Source organism: Heteronotia binoei, chromosome 21, assembly GCF_032191835.1.
Source record: "Heteronotia binoei isolate CCM8104 ecotype False Entrance Well chromosome 21, APGP_CSIRO_Hbin_v1, whole genome shotgun sequence".
In the NCBI taxonomy this organism is placed as follows: Eukaryota; Metazoa; Chordata; class Lepidosauria; order Squamata; family Gekkonidae; genus Heteronotia; species Heteronotia binoei.
Window position 1 is genome coordinate 120,310,018 of NC_083243.1, and position 22,046 is coordinate 120,332,063.

The 22,046-nt window shown below is 42.3% G+C and overlaps 1 protein-coding gene and 1 non-coding gene across 3 annotated transcripts in view; both read left to right on the forward strand.

Moving 5' to 3' along the window:
• NAV2 (neuron navigator 2) overlaps positions 1-22,046 on the forward strand; it is a 483,385-nt gene that overhangs the window by 97,784 nt on the left and 363,555 nt on the right. The gene's annotated exons all lie outside the window — the stretch shown is intronic.
• On the forward strand, positions 19,365-19,441 carry TRNAY-GUA (transfer RNA tyrosine (anticodon GUA)). Its single transcript has one exon. It is a non-coding gene; the product is annotated as a tRNA-Tyr (tRNA).

Sequence of the window (22,046 nt, forward strand, 5' to 3'; positions counted from 1 at the left end):
TTAGACTGTGAGCGTGTGACTGGCCCAAGGTCACTGTGAGCTTTTAAAGTTCAGTGGAGATTAAAATTTAGGTCTCTTAGATTCTAGTCTGAAACTCTAACCATTATAATACCCAGGCTTTTGTGAGGTGACTGCTGTTGGATAATAGCAATCAGCTGGGTGAGTCATGCAGACTGCTTGATATCAAGTTGCCTGGTGGTTGCTGCCAAGTCTAGCACCTATGAGTCCTCTCACAAAGGCCAAAACAGCACTAAAAAGAGGCTTTACCCCTCTCCTTGCGGTTGCCAAGGCTTGAAGAACAGAATACTGTTATGCTTGTCTAACAACCTGCAGGCACCTTTTTTTAAAGGGGAGGTTAACTTCCCAATTCTTAGATTTCAGGGTTTTCTGCAAATCTGGTGCTTTTCTCAGGTTTGTAGAAAGATCTGTCTTCTCTGTCCATGACCCCAATCTCTGGATTTAAGTATCTACCAATGGGACCATATGGAGAATCAGATATATTGATTACTACTGTATATACTGCTTTAGTCCCATGAATAATTATTTATTAAAACAGTGAGCTTTTGTTCCAAGTATGAGTACAAAACTGAAACTCTGAATATCTAACCTACAGATTTTCAAATGAAAACCATTCAAATGTATTACTAAGATACAACTGTGTAGTCAGCATATTCTTGCAGAAAACCTATGGGAATTAATAGCTATACACTGATCTTTATGGTCTTGTACTTGCCAATTGTGGAGGCTGATAAAAACTAAATTATTGACTGCCAAATAGAGGAGGGAAGCTTTAAATACATTGTTGTGGAGGTTGTCTTCCAGTGTGGAAGCCTGGAGGCATTAAGCTAAGAAGCTGTTCTATGAAGCTGCCTAATAGTCATACTGTTGGTCTCTCTAGCTTGGGGTGGCCAAACTGCGACTCGGGAGCTACATACGACTCTCTCACACATAGTGTGTGTCTCTTGAAGCCCCCATTACCTCATTGGCCAGCTTGGAGACGGCATTTGTTTCTTTAAATTACTTCACCAAGCCAGCTGGCGGCTTGGAGAAGGCATTTAAAGTTGCTTTCTTTCCACCTTTCCTTCCCCCATCTATTTGCCTGACTTCCCTCCTTTCTTTCTGTCTTTCATCTCTCAAACATCAGACACTCATGTCTTGCAGCTCTCAAACATCTGACATTTATTCTATGTGGCTCTTACATTAAGCAAGTTTGGCCACCCCTGCTCTAGCTCCATATTGTATAGTCTGAGTAGTAGTGGTAGTGGATAACTGCTACATGAAACCCATCACCCTCAAATGCTAGATGTGGAAAGTGCAGCCTTCTATATGCAAACCATGTGCTCTACCACCAAGCCATTGACCGTCATCTCCATAGCATAGTAGTAAATGAATTATGTAAGCTATGCCAGTTGATTTTCTAATGCAGTTGCAAAAGAGTCCCGTTAGGAAATAAAATGTAGCAAAATGGACATGGCATTCCTCCACCATTCAGTATATTATGAACCAGGTACACATTCAGCTGGGAAACAATTTATTTTTTGTAATACAAGAACCAACTATAATCCTTTCTTGAGCCCTGCAAAATACATTCTTACAGAGTGATTGTGTCAGTCTCTTGCAGCAAAAGCAACAAAGGATCTTATGAGTCTGGCACAAGCTCTCATAAGTAAGTGTCAAGATCCATTGAGAAGCACATATTTAAGGGCCAGATAAAGGTTAATTGGGGCTTCAATGAGCATACAGCAAAATATCCAATATATGTGGTGTATTGATTAATTGCAATGAGTGATCAAAAGGCTAACTGTGATGAATCCAATTTGATGGAACAATGCAAATGCTAAAGAGCCAGCAGTTATCATGCATATTCTTCACAGCAACAAAACTGATTACTACTTTACATTTTCCTGAACTTTCCTTGTTGCAATTGATGTATAGGCAATATTTGTGCTCTCTGAATGCATCCATAATTTCCCCCCAACATCTGTTTCCTCCTGTTTTCCCAACAGTATTCTTTGTATCCTGGGAGCTACAATTATATTCATTAGGGGGCTGAGTGCAGGAGGCATACCTGTTTTCTATATCGTTGAAGACCCATCATTGAATAACAACAACATTATTTTGCACATTAATTGGGACATTAAAGTGCCCATTAACATCCCATTAGAGCTGTTAACAAGCCTTTTAGCCCAATGTGCTTTTCAGCGCCCCCTGCTACCACCTCTCTCATCACATGCTAAGTGCCAATGGTTGTAACAAAGTCTTTATGAAATGCTCTTTTTCCCCAGGAATGGTAAGAATATCACTTGGTCCTTAATGAATACTGGAGTTGGGAGGATATGTTTCCTGCGCAATCATGGCACAGCATTCAAGGAACAATGGTCCCAAGGTTTCTTGTGGGGTAGTGAAAAGGTCAAAGCAAGAATTTGGCCAGCCCCTCTTTAAATCTTATCTCTTCCAGTTTGTTCCAGCAGCTCCTTAATGGAGAGGCTCTGCAAGAGGATGAAAGGCACTCCCAAATCAGCCTTGTCCTCCTTTTTGTAGAAAGAAATGAGTATTGATTACATCTAGCAATGTTATCAGGATTCTGGAGGAAAGCCTTCCACATTTGATTTCCAAGTGCTCCTTTAAATGAATGTCTAAAGTATAAATAAAGTGCCTAAAGCTGAGAACCTGTGGGATACTAGATTGGGTTGTTGAATTTAGAAAGCAATACGATTTGTGGTTTAATCTTTCCTAGTGTCACTGTATTCAAACACATTCTGGTGCTGATGAAAGGCCTTGGGTTCTCTTACAAGCTTGGAATACTTGTATGGTGTGAATCATAAGAATAGCACTCACTTAGTGGTTGAAGCAGCACCCTTAGATTTTTGCCATCCGCGCACTGTGGAGAAATTCACACATCCCTTGATTCTTCATTCTAGATTACAGCAGAATATTCAAATTGATTCCATGTAGGGATTTACTCCATTTTATAGTAAGTTTTGTGGTGAAACAGTTTTTGAGCATTGTACCATGGGCCAGATAGTAATTTGTCACTGCCCAAAGATTCAGACGGGCCAGGCAAATAAATTTCCCACAAATGAAAAATAAGCAGTGAACAAAGGGCCATATCGTTACACTGGAGTGTTTATTTGAATTACTGAATGTATTGGTTGTTAGCACATGGTCAGTTCAAAATGGATCAAGCATTTGAGACCAAGCCCTATGAGGAAAGGTTAAGGGACTTCGGAATGTTCAGTCTGGAAAATAGGAGCTTGAGCAGGAACATGATTACTCTCTTTAAGTATTTCAAGGACTGTCACTTAGAGGAGGGTAGAGGCTGTTCCTGTTGGCAGCAGAGGAGAGGGCTCACAAGAATGGGTTTAAATAAATGGAGGAAAGGTACTGACTGGATATTAGGAAAAACTTTTTCACAGTAAGAATTGTTCAACAGTGGAATCACCTACCTAGGGAGGTAGTGAGCTCCCGTTTACTGGCAGTCACTGTCTACACAACATTTGTCAGGGATGCTCTAGAGCTGATTGTGCATTGAGCAGGGGATTGGCCCCTTCCAACTCTGTGATTCTATGAATTTTGTTCCCTGTATTATTGAAAGCTTTGAAAGTTTGGAATGTTTGGGTTGCTAGGAAGCACACTGTTCAATGCATATTCTATATGGTAAACTATTACATGAACCATTTATCAGTGAAATAAGATATACACAGGTGCCAGTTGTATGTTATCTCTCTCTTTTTTGTGCGTGAATGTGGTTACCAATTATAGTAGGGTTCAGGGGAGAGATGGATTCATTGATTTTCTGAATCCATCTCTTCCCCACTAAACATAGAGTTGGCTCCCATAACTGGCATGTCTTACAACCACATGTTGACAGTCATCGTGTGTAGCAATTTAAAGCTTACGCATAAACAGTTCATGATGTGGTGACAGCCATTATACAAAGGGATGGAAAGCAGCCTCCAAGGAGCAACCTCGACATCTAAACAAGCCCTCCAAAGGGCTCGCATTGAAAGAAGTGGGAAGGTTTTTGTTTCTTTATTACTTGTTAGTTGTAGTGTGCATTCATGGCCCACATTTGTTACTGAGCTTTCAGAGATTAATCATCACAGATGGAGCATTGTCTACTCAATGGGATGGTTTTTAGAGTTCATTCATTTATCCCAGAGCCATCAAATGATGAGGGATGAAGTAGTGAGCTAGCCTCTAGAATAATGTCAAGATTGGTAGTGGGTTGCCTGGAATATGCACTGGAAGTCCTTGGCTGGAACTAGTGGGTGACAATGTCCAATGAACAACTTCAAAACAAATGTTTGAGTGCATGCTAACCCTTTCATTTCTGTGCCCTGTGGAAATCCCTGTTAGGCGTGTGCAGTGGCAGATGAGGCTCAGTGTAGCTTTGCTAAAATAGAGGGCGGCAGCAGGTGAACTCTGAAGTTCATCACAGTATAATCATTGCAAAGGAAGGAAGGACAGAGGTCATGAATGAGGGAGGTCACAGAAAGGGGAGGCAAGGGTCGCTATTGGATGGCAGAGCAAGCACTAGAGAGTGGTTGTAGAGGACCCCAGAGAAAATAAAATAGAGAATGTAGCAAAGAGAAGAAGAAAAGAGGGAAATGTAGTGAAAAGAGGCAATAAAGCAACAAGAAATGATTAAAGGACTGGAGTAACAGTCATAACAAATGATAAAAAGTTTGAGAAAGCAATTGGGTATTATTATAACCTAGCATATTTGGTTGATTTTAATCTATAATCCATTAGCAGAGTAGTGGCCTGGACCATAGAGTGCCAGAGGGCTCATTAAGTATTGATTTTTAGGGTTCTGTTTTAGGAGGCTACTATATCTTTTGTAAAGTTCTTGTAAATTTGAGTAACCCTGGCTAGCATTTGGCGTACATAAAGGTGTTTCTACAGAAAAAGACAATAGTGATAAATAGGATCAAAGGCTCTCTTCTGTTCTGCTTTCCCTTCAAGCACAATGTGAAGCCACAGTGTCAAGAGAAGTGGCAGCAGCTGATCTGGCAGGCTGTGTTGTGTTTTCACTGGGTCAGCAGCACCACAAAGGAAAGGAAAGGTCCCCTGTGCAAGCACCAGTCATTTCCAACTCAGTGGTGACGTTGCTTTCACGTTTTTATGGCAGACTTTTTATGGGATGGTTTGCCATTGCCTTCCCCAGTCATCTACGCTTTTGCCCCAGCAAGCTGGGTACTCATTTTACTGACCTCGGAAAGATGGAAGACTGTCAACCTCGAGCCGGCTATCTGAAAACCCAGCTTCCACCGGGGATCAAACTCAGGTCATGAGCAGAGCTTAGGACTGCAGTACTGCAGCTTTAACACTCTGCACCATGGCAAAAGGGGCACAGATTAGACTCCAAGGAAAGCTCTGAAAGTACTGGCAGCTTGCATGAGCACAGTTTACATAATTCCCTTTAAAATCCCTTTGGCCTAGCATTTGACTTCTCTCTCATGCCTGTATTCATTTATCTATTCATTTGTCAGTGGCTTATTGTAGCTGCTTTTGACCCTCCTAAAGAGCATCCATCTCATTTTCAAGCACATCAACAGACTGTGATCCTCTCCTTTGGATTCTGAACATCTTAGAAGTGACCTTTTAGTAGAATACTTGGGTAGCAAACTGGCTGGGAAGATTTTGCAGTGCAAGGGCTTTTACAGCCACAAAAGCAACCTTTATCCTTGAGAAAAGATGGAAAGTTTGTTCTATGTCATTTGTTGTATTTAAACCTTAATATCTCTGTGCAGGTATTTATTATCAGCTTAGAAGGTATATTACTGGGGAAGCTTTTTGTCTTTATTACCCATTTTGAATGGATGGCATAACATAGTGACCAAGAGACTGAGTCATGATTCAGGAGGTCACTGATTCAAATGTCATATAAGCCATTTAGGGATACTAAACCTAACTTGTTTGTCAGGTTACTGGGGAATGGTAGTGGTGGTGACTTTCTAGTAGAGAAGAGCAGGTGGAAGAGGGCTGCCTTCCTCTATCGGCCTCCAGCTCGCAGAACCCTTGCCACCTGCCTATTTATTGGGTGCAAGGTAGTAAAAATGGTCTGTTGCGGATGTTGCCAAAGAACAGGGATGGGGGGAGGGGAGATGGTTAAAGCACCTCTTTCCCACCTGCCTGTATCCCAAAGGAAATTCTTTACCACCATTTCCGAAGTGTTCGGTGGTAGCCCAGGTTTCTGGACCCATCAAATGTATAAAAATAAAACATGTAGTTCTGGACCATGGACAAAGGAGCACCTTTAAGACCAACAAAATTTTATCCAAAGTAAAAAAAAGTTTTATTCAAGGTGTAAGCGTTTGTGTGCATGCACACATCTTCAGATATTGCTTCAGACTAACACAGCTGCCCGCCTGAATTTATCCTTTTTTATTGCTATTTTGCTTTAATCAAATGTTCCCAACTCAGCATATCTTGGCTGTTAAAAGCAACGGCTGGATTTTGAAATCTTTCAGGTGGAGTAAGGCCGAGTCAGTATTTTAACTCCCCACCTGCCGTCACTTCCTTCTAAAGAGGGTTTTTTTTGTTAAATAGCTTTGCCCGATTCACAGATCAAACGCTGAGCCCGAAGGAGTTAAAGGCGATTCTCTTCAGAAAAGATGAACGGCCCATTGAACCAGGAATGCCCAATCTGTGAAGGGCTTGTGGCTGCCGGGGGAGGGGAGACTTCCTTGTCCCGCTTTCACTCCTGCAGCCCCAGCTGCCTCCTCCTCCGAGTTGTTTGGCTTGGCTTCTGGGCGGGAGAGGGGAGTTTCCATCTCATGTGCTCGGCTACGCTCTGTGGGGCACGGCGGGTCTGCGTTTCCAGAAGCCCATCAGCATGAGGGAGATTGGTCTTAAGCAAACGGGGGGGACGGTGCTCTGGAGCAGCTGGATCAGGAGGCGCTGGAAAGACGCGTGAGATGCACTTGTAGCCTGGCCGGTCTCCCGGCTCCTCTTGGCAGGTGCTTGGCGGGAGCTCCGGCGAAGGAAAATGAGCGTGATGCTGTGGCGCTGGGAACAGAATAACACCACCATGAAGTTGGTAAGGATCTCCAACGGGACGTGAACGAGGAAACTGCTTTTGACCCCCGTCTCGGTGCAGCGCTGTCATTTGGTTTGTGGATTTCATTTTGCGCGCTCTGTGTATAATAACGGGGAGTGTGTAAAGTGGTGAAGCAAAGCAGAAGTGTCTCGAAACAGAGACTGACTTCCCGGTGGATCATCCTGCTTATGTTGCAGCCGCATGGCTGTGTCTGTAGTTTGATCTTTCCCAGTTTAAGCTTATTTCAAAGCAAAAATAGAAATTGATTGCGTTTACTTTGTTCTTTGGTCTCCCCTCCTCTCTCTTTTTCCCTGGATTGTTTCCAGTTGCTTTCAACCTGGCTGTAATGATAATTCCTCAGGCACAAGCGTTGGGGTGCTGGGTTCGCTGATCGGAGTGCTTTTTAACCTTCCCTGCTGATTTCCCCAGGAGAGTTTAAAAGCAACCACAGCTCCTTTGTAAAAGGAAAGTGTGTGGCTTTCCCATTTCCCCCAGCACAAATGAGATCAGGAAACCCACACATCTGCCTGTCTTTTCAAATTATTGTCTACGCCAAGATTGAAACTGCGGGTAAAAAAACTTCAGGAGTGTGCATATTAGCGGCTTTTGGAAATCTCCTTCCAAACATGAGCCAGCAACTGTTTTCTTTAAAGAGTGTTATTCTTTATCCATCTATGGATTATTTTAAACAATTGAAATTGCATTCTTGTGCACATTTCACTTTAAATATGTTTCTTATGAAGTTTAGCATTCTGTACCAGCAGTTTACTCCAAGTGTCAGAGGCCCTCAAACTGGTGTGCCTGGGAAATCAATATGAGTTTGGAAAGCATCGGGCACCTTTAAAGCATCATTCCTGCCAAGTATTAATTGAAATTTGTAACGATATGGCTGTCATTTAGAATTGCCTTGTATTAGATGTTTTCCTTTTGAAGAACCATTTGGATGGACACAATCAGTTTATGGATCATCCTGTTGGATACAAAAGCTATTTTATATTGGGAGATCATGGCTGTTTCTGATTCTTTTTGCATGAGAAGCTCTTAGAAAATTTAATTTTTTAGTTGGCAGGAAAGGGTGTGCTTCAAGTGTATGTGTGTGTGGTAGTGGTGGTGAGGGGTGCCCAAGCATAGAGTGAGCTGCTGCCAGGCTCTCTGTTCCAGCAGTCTGTTTCTTTACACTCTGGAAATCAGGAAGCAGAGAGAATAGGCCTTGCAGGTATATAGCTGGAAAAACTGAACTTTTTTTAAATAGGCCTCCAAGATTTTTTTAAAAAAATATTATTTAGGTACATGGGAGGAACAGAGCCAGCTTTAAAACAAAGGTGGCGGGAGGGAGATATATTGGTATGCTTTATATTTTTCATTATGAATGGTTGGATTGCTCAGTTCTTTAAGCAAACAGTTTGGCTCACATTTCACAGGATCATGGGTGTGACATTAGCAAAGCCTAGGATATTCTACTACTGTTCTAGATTTAGAAACATAGAGCTCAAGGATCATCTAGTCCAACCCCCTTCACAATGCAGAAAACTACTCCCTCCCATTCCCCCAGTGAGACAAAAGCCTTTCAGGATCCCTGGCCAATCTAGCTTGGAAGAAAATTCCTTCCTGACCCCAAAGAGTCAATCAGCATTACCTTGGGCATACAAGAAAGGGCCATGAGACCCTTTCATGGATCATCCCTTCCTTTTCATGATCTGCCTAAATTTACAGAATCAGCATTACTATCAGATGGTAATCTAGCCTCTCATACCCTCCATGCTCTGTAAGACCCACCCCCCCAGACCTTGACAATTTTTGCCATCTTGGAACAAATTCAAGTGTATATGCACAGTGTGTTTTAATGTTTAATTTTAACTTTTAATTACTTATTGTATGTTTTTTCTGTTGTAAGTGACCCCAAGCACTGCTTGAAGGGGACAGTGATCTAAAAATCTAAGTAAGTAAAACTTCCAAAGAAGGAGAACCCACTGCTTCCCAAGGAAGCCTGTTCCACTTAGGAATTGCTCTATCAGGAAGTTCTTCCTAATGTTTAGCTAAAAACTCTTTTGATTTAATTTCAGTCTGTTGGCTTTTGCCTGACCTTCTGGGGCAACAGAAAAGTCTGCTCCATCTTGTATATGACAGCCCTTCAAATACTTGAAGATGGGTACCATATCACCTCTCATTTGTCTCCCCTCCAGGCTAAACATACCCAGCTCCTTTAACCTTTCCCCATAGAACTGATACAAACAGATCTTATAGCAATAGCAAGAAAATTTCCTCCTCTATATTTGTGTCTCCCTGCTAATTGTTATATAGGAATTCAATGATGTTCCCCTTCCTGGTGTTTCCTGTGTTTTCTGCTCAGAAGTGTCCCAAGTCACAGTGCTGCATATGCTGTCTTCATAAGACATTTAAGAGGCACTGATTGCCTGTAAGTTCTTTGTGAGCTTTTGAGAACCCCTAAGAGACAAGGAGTTTGATCTGGGCCTTAGAGATAAACAAGTATTAATAATACTATTTAATATTTATGTAGCTGAATAATATGCCAGATCCCTAGCAGTAAAAATGTTACTTCTGCACATAATAGAGGAGCCACCCAGGAAGAGAGGTGAGACCTGTATGTATACAAGAAGGAATGTGGGGGGAGTGGGCTTCCTCTTCCCAAAACAAATTAGGCTGCTAAATTTAGGCCACTTTGGTAAATGTATCCTCTTCATGATGTCCCTCTGAGTTTTCAGATCCAGATCTTAAGAGAGATTCTGCATTATTTGTAAGAGCTGTGCAGAAAGGAGATGTTTAGCAAATGTGTCCTTTCCTCAATGAAACAGCAGTTGTGGGGACATCAAGAGCAAATAGAATTGCATGCACTAGCTCTAGCCCATATCTGATGGATCCCTTCCACACAAGCTGTATATTGCTTTCTGCTTGATCTATAACTTGCATTTTTGTTAGTTTCTGTGTAGCAACTCCCTTCCATGGATAGATGTGACAGCGTTGTGGTGTGGCAATGGTGGGAGAAACTATTATTGATGTAAACGTCCCTCCTGTGCATCTCAGAACTACTGGAGGCCTCTCATGTAGTGGAGCTTAATGGCCTTTAGGCAAGCTCAATAAATCATTCTTAACAGACAAAACAATGCCCAACGTGAGAGTTTTCTCTTGCATTCTGTGCAGCATTAAAATAGTGATGCTGTTAAGGCAGTGGACTCTATGCCTGTCTTGGAGCTCCGGGTCTTGCCTTAAGTAAACTTGTGTGGAAAGAGAATGCCACACTGTTGAAGCAGAGCCTACCCCAACATATACCTGTTCACGTTATCCTCCGGACAGATATAATGCATGTACAAACTGTATAACAATCACCCTGCTTTTGGGACTTTCGTATGACTGTACATGCACTGAGTGTGTGCAGATGGTAGACTGCAGAATATCAGGGGTGATGGCTTTCACCATGATCATGCTTCCATAATGCATGTTCAGTTAATATATCCTTTGTTAGAAAATAGCTCCTATCAACACAGATTAAAAGTGTCCAGGATAATCCTGTTGCCACATAGTTAGGAATGACCCTCCTTTTTCTCTTAGTAAAAATAGTTCCAGTTCAGGGAAGCCTCTTCTTTTGGAGTAACTGATTGTGTCTTGTGCTGACATTTCCATTCTTCTTCTGTTTGCCATGGCTTTTGTGAAAGCCTTCCTCTCAACTCTTTCCTGTTGACCACCTTCTGTATGCTCCAGTTACTTTTCTCTCATTTTATTATGCATAGCACAGAAGCTAGAAATATACCAAAATGCTTTCTATAATTTGTTGCACCTGGTATGCATGTCATAAGGTTCCACTCAGATGATTTACTAGGTGGCTAGATATTTTAGTGGCTATCTTTGGCAGGAGTCCTTGGGGAGTTCTCCTGTATCCATTGTTGTAGCCCTGCTGGCTAGTAAAATTATGCCACTGTGAACTGGAGGAAAATCTCTCTTTCTGTGCATGTGTGTAAAGTGCTGTCAAGTTGATGCGAACTTATCCATACTCCCTTCAGGCAAAAGACATTTTTTAAGGCAAGAGAGATTCAGAGGTGGTTTGCCTTTGCCTCCTCTATGTAGTGATGCTGGACCTGGCTGATGGTCTTCCATCCAAATTCTAACTAGCAGGGGTGGAATTCTAGCAGGAGCTCCTTTGCATATTAGGCCACACACACCCTGATGTAGCCAGTCCTCCAAGAGCTTACAAGGCTATTTTTTGTAAGCTCTTTGAGGATTGGCTACGTCAGGGGTGTGTGGCCTAATATGCAAAGGAGCTCCTGCTAGAATTCCACCCATGCTTAACTAGCAATTAATACTGCTTGCCTTACTGAAAACAGAAAGGGCCTAGTCATCATGTAGCAAAGGTTGCAATTCATTTGTACGTATTAGGAAAGAGGAATAATTTTATGTACTGTGACTTTTTATTATTTGCATGAGTATTAATGTTAGCAAAAATGCAGTCAATAAAACTCTCCCTATTCCTGTCTCCCCTGCCTGCAAATTTTAAGAACAGGAGGTTCTGAAAAAGAAGGAAGAAAATGCTGTGTGGGATCAAGGATTAGACAATGCTACTTATGAAGACTTCTTTTGCGTTCAGGAAGAGACTGAATGGGTTTCTTCCATCTGTTTTATTGGTCTTCTACTTAAGTTTTTTTTCTTTGGCAGCCCAAGCATGTTCATTATCCAAAAGAACATATTTGTATATTGCTGGCTGAAAGAAGTCTCAGAACATCATTGTCTCTCCTTGCTTTGGAAGGCTCAGTGAAGCTGATTAATACCTGCTTTTCTATTTTGTATGAAAAAATGCAGGTTATAATAGGCATGGTTGTCTTTCTCCTTCACCAAAGACTCCTGAGCAAACTTCAGAGTCATGGAATAAGAGGACAGATCCTCTTACGGTTTGGAAACTGGCTAAAAAGCAGGAAGCAGAGAGTAGGAATAAATGTTCAGTTCTTGCAGTGGAGGGATGTGAACAGCAGGGTCTCTCAGGGATCTGTATTAGAACTGGTGCTTTTCATCTGGTTCAAAAATGACCTGAAGTTAGGGGTGAGTTGTGAAGTTTGCAGATAATGCTAAATTATTTAGGGTGGTTAGGACAAAAATGGATTGTGAAGAACTCCAAAAGGATCTCTTCAAACTGGGGGCATGGACATTAAAATGGCAAATGATATTCAATATGAGTAAATGTAAAGTGATTCATATCAGGGCAAATAACTCAAACTTCACATATACACAGATAGCAGCATCAGACCAAGAAAAAGAACTTGAAGTGGTAGTGGATAGCTTGAGGAAAATGTTAACTCAGTGTGTGGGTGCTGTGAAAAAGGCAAATTCCATACTGGCCATAAGTAGAAAGGAAGTAGAGAACAGCAATAAAACTGTTGCTGTCATACTTCCCTTATGCACTTGGAATAAACCACACTTAGAATAAAGTGTGCGGTTCTCATTACTACACCCAAAAAGTGGTATTAAAGAGCTTGAAAAGGTATAGAAAAGAGTAACCAAAATGATCAGGGGACACGAGCAGCTGCTCTATGGGGATTGGTTAAAATGTATAGGACTGCTGAGACTAGAAAAACTGCAAGTAAGGAGAGAGATGATAGAGGTTTCTAAAATTATGCATGGCATGGAGATAGGGTTGCCAGGTCTTACCTGGCCACCAGCAGGGTACTTTTCTACATGTAGGGTTTCCATTCCCCTATCCCTGGCGCTGGGTTACCCCAGCGAGGGATGCTCTAGCATTTGGGTAGAAACTCTATGGCACTGTAGTTTTTTTTACCCAAATGCCAGAGCATCCCCTGTGCAACAGGCTGAGTTGTCAGATGAGAGATGGCAGTTTACCTATATATAGATATAATTAGAAAAATAGAACATATATTGAAAATTACATTTATATTTAACATAGCTGCTCAGAGAAGTACATGTGTAGACAAATAAGACTGTAACTGTTTACAAATCAAACTTCACAGGCTTTTATCTTCCACAGTGGTGGGGTCTGACACCTTTCCTCAGTAGAGGTCTAGTTATAAGGATGCTCGATACCCTTAGAATAGATGGTATAAGCAATTAAAGTAAGATGGAAATGAATAGTAGTTGTGCTACCTATGATGTCATTACTTAAAACTGTTCATCGGAAGCCTTAAGGCATCTGTAGCAAAAGGTCACCTGTATCATTCGGTCTCTCTCCCCGCTCTCCTGTCACTACCCTTGGTTGCTGCTCGGATTTGGGTAGTGTGAACCCCTCTCTTTTCCTGCCATTAAGAAGGAGCAATTTCAAAGTAATGCTTCTGAAATATAACTGTGGTTGAAGCCACATTTAAATGGGGTGGTTGGTTCCTATGCAGTTGTGACGGTAATGAACGGGTTAACAAGAAAACTAAGGACGCATAGAGCCTGCGTCAGGTGATCTGAGGGTGGGGGCCAGAGTGCTCGGAACTCTGAGGTGATTGACAGCTAATGGCTGAGGGCAGTTAGTGACAGACAGAGTCTGAGAGAGACTGCTGAAGAGAGCAGTTGGTCTGAGAAGGAGCTGAGACAGGAGCTGAGGAGAGTCTTCGAGAGAAGCAGAGCTCACTGTTCACTCTATAAAGACAGCCAAGGGGCTGTGTGTGACTAAAGGAGAGTCACAGTAAAAGACCTGAGAGGTCATAGACACAGAGACATTTCTCTTAAGAGCTAAAGAGGTGGTTGAGGGAAAGATGTGGGTCTAGAAGGGCTGGGAGAACAGACACCAGTCGACTTAAGGGACTTGGCACATTATACCCAAGAGGCCAACCTAGAATAGTGTTGGAGACTGAAATCTGTAGGATCTGTGAAACTTGAAAGACCTAAGCAAAATTGATAAAGCCTGAACTACGAAGAAACTATTAACTGCTTGAGATACAATATAGCCCATGTATATATTTCCCATTCCCCAGTTGAAGACGGTGTGTGTACGTTAATAAATTTCTGTGGTTTACTTTAAAGTTCTCTGGTGCCAGTATATTGGGAAAACTATCAAAGCTGCTGTGGTCCCCTTCCTACAAACTGAGTTTATATCCATCTGAAAGCAAAACAAACCCCCCGAAGAGACTAGTATTGAGAAATCCATATTACACCCACCCCTTGAGTTTCCTAGCCATGAGGTAAAATTCAAGAGGAAGAACTGAGGCTGAAGAGGGGCTGGGGTAGCCATAAGCCGCATATAGAAGCAATCCAGTGAGACCGCGAGGCGTGCTGTTATAGTAGTTTTACTAATGTTGCATATAAAGAAACTGACAAACTGATTTAACAGTGATATGTGGAAGATTGCATTGGGTACCCCAACCCCATACATGTAGCATCACTTTTAAATCAGGTTCTAGTGTGGAGCAGTCAACACCCTTGCATGGGCTGCAGTTGATTACCAAGTACACAGCCTTTATTTATTTTTCTTTCTAATCTGTGGCTTTGTTGAATTTCTCCCATGTTCAGATTCCGTTTATGTAACATGCAGTTCCATAATTTCTTTCCTCCAATTTTCCTGCTGCTCCTGCTCCTTCTTGTTCTGTGTCTAGTACATAAGAATGGTTGCTTGCTAGGACAGGAGATAAGATACACTGTTATTAATTATGCCCATGTAGTATTATCGATATTCTAGTGTAAGTCTGACTTTTAAAAAATCTATATTGAACTCATCTGATAAATTAAATGCAGAAACAGTTCTTTAACTTCCTGTGCAGAAGGACTGTGCTTCCTTTGAAATATGATCAGAGTTTATGCTATCACATACTATCAGTTTACATGCAAGAAAACAGTCCTTTTATGGAAAAAAAGTTTGTGAAATTCTAGACAAGGCAAACTTAATTATCTTTTTATGCCTATAAATGCCTTCAAAAGGGCATCTGACCTTTAATCGTACTGATAACCTGGTATTTTGTGAGCCAGTACTGATTTGTTTTCTTCTGAAATGCAATTACTGCTCCTTGGGTTTGGTTCCCAAACATGAATATTGCTGTTCTTTCCAAACAGGATGATAGAAATATGTACACACTAGTCTGCTGTTTTGCCATTGAAACTCTAGGGGAATAATAAGGCACCTGTATAAGTGAGACCAGCACTTTCTGTTTGTTCCCAAAACAAAGTTTGAGTCCAGTGGCAGTTTTATTCAAAGTATAAGCTTTTGTGTACAAGCACACTTCTTGAGAAGCAGACATGTAAAGATGTTGTTTGTTCCCAAAATACTTGTTCCCAAGGTGCAGTGAGCTTGGGGAGAAAAGCACTCTTCATTTATTGACATGCAAATGTGCATACCAAGCTTTATTCATACCTGAAAACTTCTTATTCAATACTGACTCATGCTCTAGAATTCTATAGGATTGCTGTTGGGATTTGGGAAGCAAGTACAGAGGAACTGGACAGATGGCTTCCATCTGAGCGACTTCTGTTGAAAAGTACTCCTCTAATGCTAAGCTGGAGCTCACAGGAGTGGAGCTCTGGAACCTCTAAATTTTATTGTGCTATTTCTTTCTTACCCCACCCCCCATACTTGCTTCTGGGCTCCATTGTTCAAACCTCCTGTGAGCATTTGGCTGAACTCTTAAGATTTGACAAAGCTAATATCTTCCCCCACAAAAAATAGGAAAATGACCAAAACATATAAAGCAGACAGATGGAAATCTTCATTGTGCCAGTGTGGCCACATAGAAAAAAAATTAAAAAGTCTAATGGGAGTAAGGTTTTTTATTATGACAGTTATAATTCAAGAAGAATTTTAAAGTAGGTGCTGAACTGATATAATTTAGTACACCTTCTGGTGATGTCAGGGGTGTGGCATATGCAAACAAGTTGTGCTAACAAGCTCTGGCACCTCTTTTTCTACAAAATGACTCCTGTTGAGCAGTAATGGATAGGCAAGTTAATTATTATTATTTACATGGCACCACGAATGTGTAAAGTATTGAGGATCTGTCAACTTAAAATAAGAGCCAGAGGAACAAGGCCCCAAAGGAAGGGGAAAACTTGGATCCCAAATGCCAGTGCAGGATCAAACTGGAACAGTTTGCATAGATTAGAGTTTTGGAAAATGCAGAGCTGTCTGCAGACATACATAAGTAAGTCTACTCTTACTAGAACAACTAGAACAATTAGTCAGCTGTGAGGAACAACAGAGCAGAAATCAGTGACATAAGATTGTAGTTTGCATGTATCATCTTGCTTTTACTACATTGTTTTCTACCTTTGTAATTCACTGTCTACATTATTTATAGTTTATCATGCCTTTGGCAGTTTTCGGTTTGCATTATTCTTTAATTCTGTGCTCCTAGTTGTATTGAATTGTTTTGGAATGACTCAAGATGTCCCATTGAGTTTTTAAAAAATATTTTGTAATCCCCCCTTGAGTCACAATATGATTCCGCATTTGCACTTTCCTCCCTTCTGTGTGTGGCTTCTCACAGCGATTCTTTTTCCTGGCTTCTGCACTGGCATCTCTGGAGTGGGGCTGCATGTTCCCTGCTTGCTGCTTGCCCTGTGTGCAAACTTGAGAGCCAAGAACGAGACTGCGACAAAGGCTAATGCAGAATTGATATTAGTGAGAAAGGTGGGCTACAAATGAGGTAACTTATTTTAAGTTTGTATCCCCAGCTACTAAAGAGTAAATTCATACTATCTAATGACTAGCATCAATCCCCATGATGAGTCACTTCAACCTTGGCATCCATTTTGCTGTATTTGCTGAAGCCTGAAATGCATTTCCCTAGACTGTAAAGGGACTCAGAGTTAATTTGTAATGTGAACTTCTCACATAATTAAGCACTGGCAGCTGATGTTAGCATTCAGTCTATCAGGTGATAATCATAGCATCCACAACATTAACATTAGTTTCAGAAGATAGCCATGTTGGTCTGCAGTAGAACAGCTAGATTAAAATCCAGTAGCGCTATAGACACAGAGCTAAGGTCAGGAGAAAGTCTCCAGACACGAGGGAAAGACTGCTGATATTAAGAATATGGGAGATGTTTTGTTTTGGGAATAGGGATAGAAAATAGGGATGTTGGGTCACAACTGGCAGGAGGGTTTACTTGTTGTGGTGGGAAGGCCCACAACTAGATGAGATATTGGGAATCCGAGACTCAGGAAGCAGTCCTAAGCAGGTGTATTCAGAAGTAAGTCCAATTTTATTCAATGGGGCTTACTCCAAGGAAAGAGTTCTCAGGGCAGTTATTTGAATGTCCAGTCTGTTTAAACTTCTACAGATAGCAGCAGGGCCGGTGCTAGGCTTTTTGGCGCCCTAGGCAAGCCACCCATTACATACATATGAACATATGAAGCTGCCTTATACTGAATCAGACCCTTGGTCCATCAACGTCAGTATTGTCTTCTCAGACTGGCAGCGGCTCTCCAGGGTCTCAAGCTGAGGTTTTTCACACCTATTTGCCTGGACCCTTTTTTGGAGATGCCAGGGATTGAACCTGGGACCTTCTGCTTCCCAAGCAGATGCTCTGCCACTGAGCCACTGTCCCTCCCCTCATTAGCACCCCCCTCATGATTAAAAAAAATTGTGGGGGAAATGAAGGGTGCCAAACTTGAAATTTTTCACATTTTGAATTTACTGATTTTAAATTTTTATTTTTTTTTTAAAAAAAATGTGATAAATTACCAGAAGGAGGATGCGGAAGAGGATGAGGTTGGAACCCAAGTTGCACATAGGGGAGAAGGAGGTGGCTTGACTTTGCCGAGGGCAGTTTGGTGATGGGAGAGGATGAGGCGGCAGTGGTCAGGAGCCAGAGTCAGGTGTCGGAGAGGGGGTGCTCAGTGGCTCCCCCAGGCCAGGTGGCGCCCTACGCAGGTGCCTACTTTGCCTACTCCCATGCATCGGCCCTGGATGGCAGTTGTAAGTCCCCTTGTTTGATTGTGTTGTTGTTTGATTGTGTCATCAGCTGATGGGAGGAGATGTTAAATCTTTTCCACCTGCCATTTTTCCTCAAGATTTAGACCCCATCCAAATGCTGTCCTCCTACCCTGTATGTTTTCTCTACTGAAACACCTAATGCCTCCAGAGGGCTGTAATGCTTCTATTTTTACTGGATTTGTCATATTCTGGGCAATTTAATTGCCACAATGTCCCCACTTGTTTGACCAATATAAGGCTGATATTGCCATTTTAACACTCAGCACAATGCTATTTGTGAAATTGCTTAAGAGAATTCATTTTTCATTGAGAAGCAATTTGCTTTTGGAGTGCAGCCAGTGCAGGATTATATTTTTATGCTCCCCTTCCCCTTATGATAGTCTGTTTATGCAGGTGTCAGCTCATGTGCCTGACCCTTGAGTGTGTGCTGGAGAGGCTGCCAGGACTACAGCAGAAAGTCCCCAGCTCTTAGTGGTTGTTGAAAGGAAGACCAGCAACCCCAGACTCTGACAACCCCAGATCTGCTACTTCCCTCACAAGAACTTCCATGTGGGCTACATCATATATCCTAGCAACACCTCATCTGTTTTTAACATATCCATAGCAAGGTTGCTATCACCTCCTCAATACTGCTTGCTTTGAATATTTGCAAGGAATGACGTGTTAAGGGTGTTTTTTTTAACTGCTGTAATATTGTAAATAAATCATGATCTTTTCTCTTGATACAAGGTTTACCGCTCACTGTGGCCAACCTGCTCCTTTTTAGATTAACCTTTGCCATTACATCAGTAAAAGAGTGATGACTAATGTAACTGAATATAATAGGCATCAGATAACTCTTCCTTCTTTGTTATTCTAATCTGTTTGAATCTGCAAGGGAACAATGAAGAAACTTGGAATATTTCAACAAGCAAGCAGCCAAATCCTAGACCATTTCTGCAAAACAGCAAAAACCCCTGAGTCTGGAGTATGCAAAAGTGTCTGCACAATATTTTGCCCCCCCCCCCCCCAGGAGTAGATTGGAATGTTGCACCATCCTTACCTCACATGTTCTGAAACCACTTTTTCAGCAATTTCTTTCCTTTGGATCGTAACTCACACTTTTTCAGTGAAGAATTCTTGTATTCATATTTATGTTTCTGCCACACTGCCATTTTGTGTCATCAGTGCCACTGCCACTGCCCCCTAGGTTGTCCTGGAGACATCTGTCATTTTTTTAAAAAAAATAATACTGCTTGCATTAACAGCATAATTGTCTCTTTGTTCCCTGCAGGGAGTTCCTTTTTTTAGTTAATAAATTATATCCTAATCCTTCCAGCTGAAAGATCACTCTTCAAAATCCATAGTTTGCCGTTGCTTGTGACTTAGAGAAATTGTGAAGGTGTCTAAGGCTGGAACTATGTATTTGATACTCCAAAAGAATCGTCAGAAAGCTTTTGGTCCAGCAGAGGGGGCGGGGTATAGCTCAGTGGCAGAGCATTTGACTGTAAATCAAGAGGTCCCTGGTTCAAATCTGGGTGCCTCCTTGGCTTTTTTCTTTAACCCCCCCCCCCCTAAAAAATAGGAATTATTTAACAAAATATTTGGCAAGGCATCTTGAAACTTTTATGAATTCCTGCTGTATATTTTGAGCTTAATACTGCATATTTATTGAACAGCCTTGTCACATTGTTAAAGTTTACACATTTTTTTCTTGTATGGATGAGGGCAAGCTCACCAAGTTCATGGGTCAACATGGAGACAAATAGCAGTTTCAAAGCTTTAAAAAGGTAAAGGTAGTCGCCTATAGTCATTTCCGACTCTGGGGTGACGTTGCTTTCATAACATTTCATGGCAGACTTTTTACGGGGTGGTTTGCCGTTGTCTTCCCCAGTCTTTCACCCCAGCAAGCCGGGTACTCATTTTACCAACCTTGGAAGGATGGAAGGCTGAGTCAACCTGAGCCGGCTACCTGAAACCAGCTTCCATTGGGATCGAACTCAGGTCATGAGCAGAGAGTTCAGACTACAGTACTGCAGCTTTTGAACAGCACACCTAGTGGCAGGAATCAAAATGGCAACTCGCCACAGAGCTTTCCCCCATTCCCAAATGAACTTTTTAACACTGTAATGACATTATAACATTACTGCGCATGTGCAAATTTTTTTTATAAAAGGTCTTTGTTAATGGTAAACAGCATAATGGAAGGTGGCATGGCCCACTTTTAGGGTAAATGCAGAATGCATGGGGTGGATTTGATCCTGCAAAACTATGAAGTAAAAGCCCTATTGGGAAGGAGTGCCAGAAAGTCAAAGCATCAGATAGGAATTCAACTTGTTGGTAAAAAGTAATTCTGTACTGCGGAAGTGGTCCTAAACAGCTTTGCATAGTAAGCTGCACTGAAATCAGTTGGATATGGTGCTCTTTACACATTTACATCAAGGGTGTGGGGGGAGGAGCGGTTTAAGGCATTTTGTCATTCCCCACCCTAGACTGTTGCCTTATACCTTACCACTGGACTGGAGCCAGAACTGGAGCAAGCCCAATTGCTTGGCACATACATATGCTTTGCATTTCACTGCTTCAAGCAGCTCCTTGAGCAGAGAACCATCCCCAAGTGGGAGCCACTTTTCTGCAGAGACACATCTTGTAGCACTGCTGTACAATGTGCCCTTTCTGTATTGGTTTGCCTTCAGGGAAAAGGCTCTAGGAAGGAGATTGAGACTAACAATAGGCAAGGGAGAGGGGGATCCCTCTATGTACTATGCATATTTTTAAATCACCCTATCTAATAAGTGTTACAGTAAAGCTGGAAAATGTCCAGCAGACAAGCAGATGAAGGAGTTGGAACATCTTCCCTTGGAGGAAGGGCCAAAGAGTTTGAGGCATGAAAAATAATGCCTATTGATAGGGAAGGTGATAAAGGACTGTAAAATCATGCATGGTGTAGACAGAGAACTGTTTGCTCTGTCCCCCATAATACTGTAATTCAGGAGAGTCCAATAACATTGATGGGCAATAGATGCAAGACAGATGAAAGGAAGTACTTACACAGTGCCGTTATGGACAAATAAACTCACAGAGTGCACATCTGTGAGGTGTTACTAATGGTTGGATGGTAGTAACTGAGGGCTTTAAAAGAGAATTAAATGAATTAACAGAGAACGGATCTATCAACTGCTATTAGCCAGTTTATTTATATGGGGCATCCATGTTCAGAGATAGTGCACCTTTGAATATTAGTTGCTCAGCAGGCAACCACAGGACCTTCATACCTTGCTAGGCTTCCCAACCCCCCCCCCTGCCGGGGGACCCCTGGATTAGCAGCCTCCTCCCCCGCTCTCCAAAAATCTGGAAGCGGGGGGGTGGGGGGGGGAAACGGCGCCGTGTCTCTTTCCCTGCCTGTCTCCCTCCCTCGCAGGCTTTAGGCTTCTCCCTTCCTCTGGGTCACAAAAACCCGTCCACTGCCGGCCTGCTATTCGCTCCAGTCCGGCCTCCCTTCGCGAGGTGCATGCTGGGACTCGTAGTCCTTGCGTCCTCTCCGGCTGCCACAGGCGTCTCCTCAGGGAGTCTGGCCGGCGGAGGGGGGTGGAGCTCCGCTCCCAGAGGACCATGTGCGTTTCTACCTCTGGAGGCTTCAGTCGCTGATTGAAAGACTTCCTCTTGGGATGGGGTGTCTGTGTTACTTTGAAGAAGTTGGCAGCAACTCATGAGTAGAGAGGCCAATCCCCCTTGAGTGTTGCCAGAAATGGGGGGGGGAGTCTGCTGAGTACTTCATTATTCTCTATGTGGAGATTGATTCTCATAGGGTATAATGGGGAATTGATCTGGAGGTTTAGGGGGCTCTGGGGGCACTATTTTTTGAGGTAGAGGCACCATATTTTCAGTATAGTATCTAGTGACTCTCCCCAAAGTATCCCCCAAGTTTCAGAACGTTTGGACCATGGGGTCCAATTCTATGAGCCCCAAAAGAAGGTGCCCCTGTCCTTCATTATTTCCTATGGAAGGAAGACATTTAAAAAGATGTGCGGTCCCTTTAAATGTGATGGCCAGAACTCCCTTGGAGTTCAATTATGCTTGTCACACCCTTGTTCCTGGCTCCACCCCCAAAGTCCCCAGATATTTCTTGAATTGGACTTGGCAACCCTATAC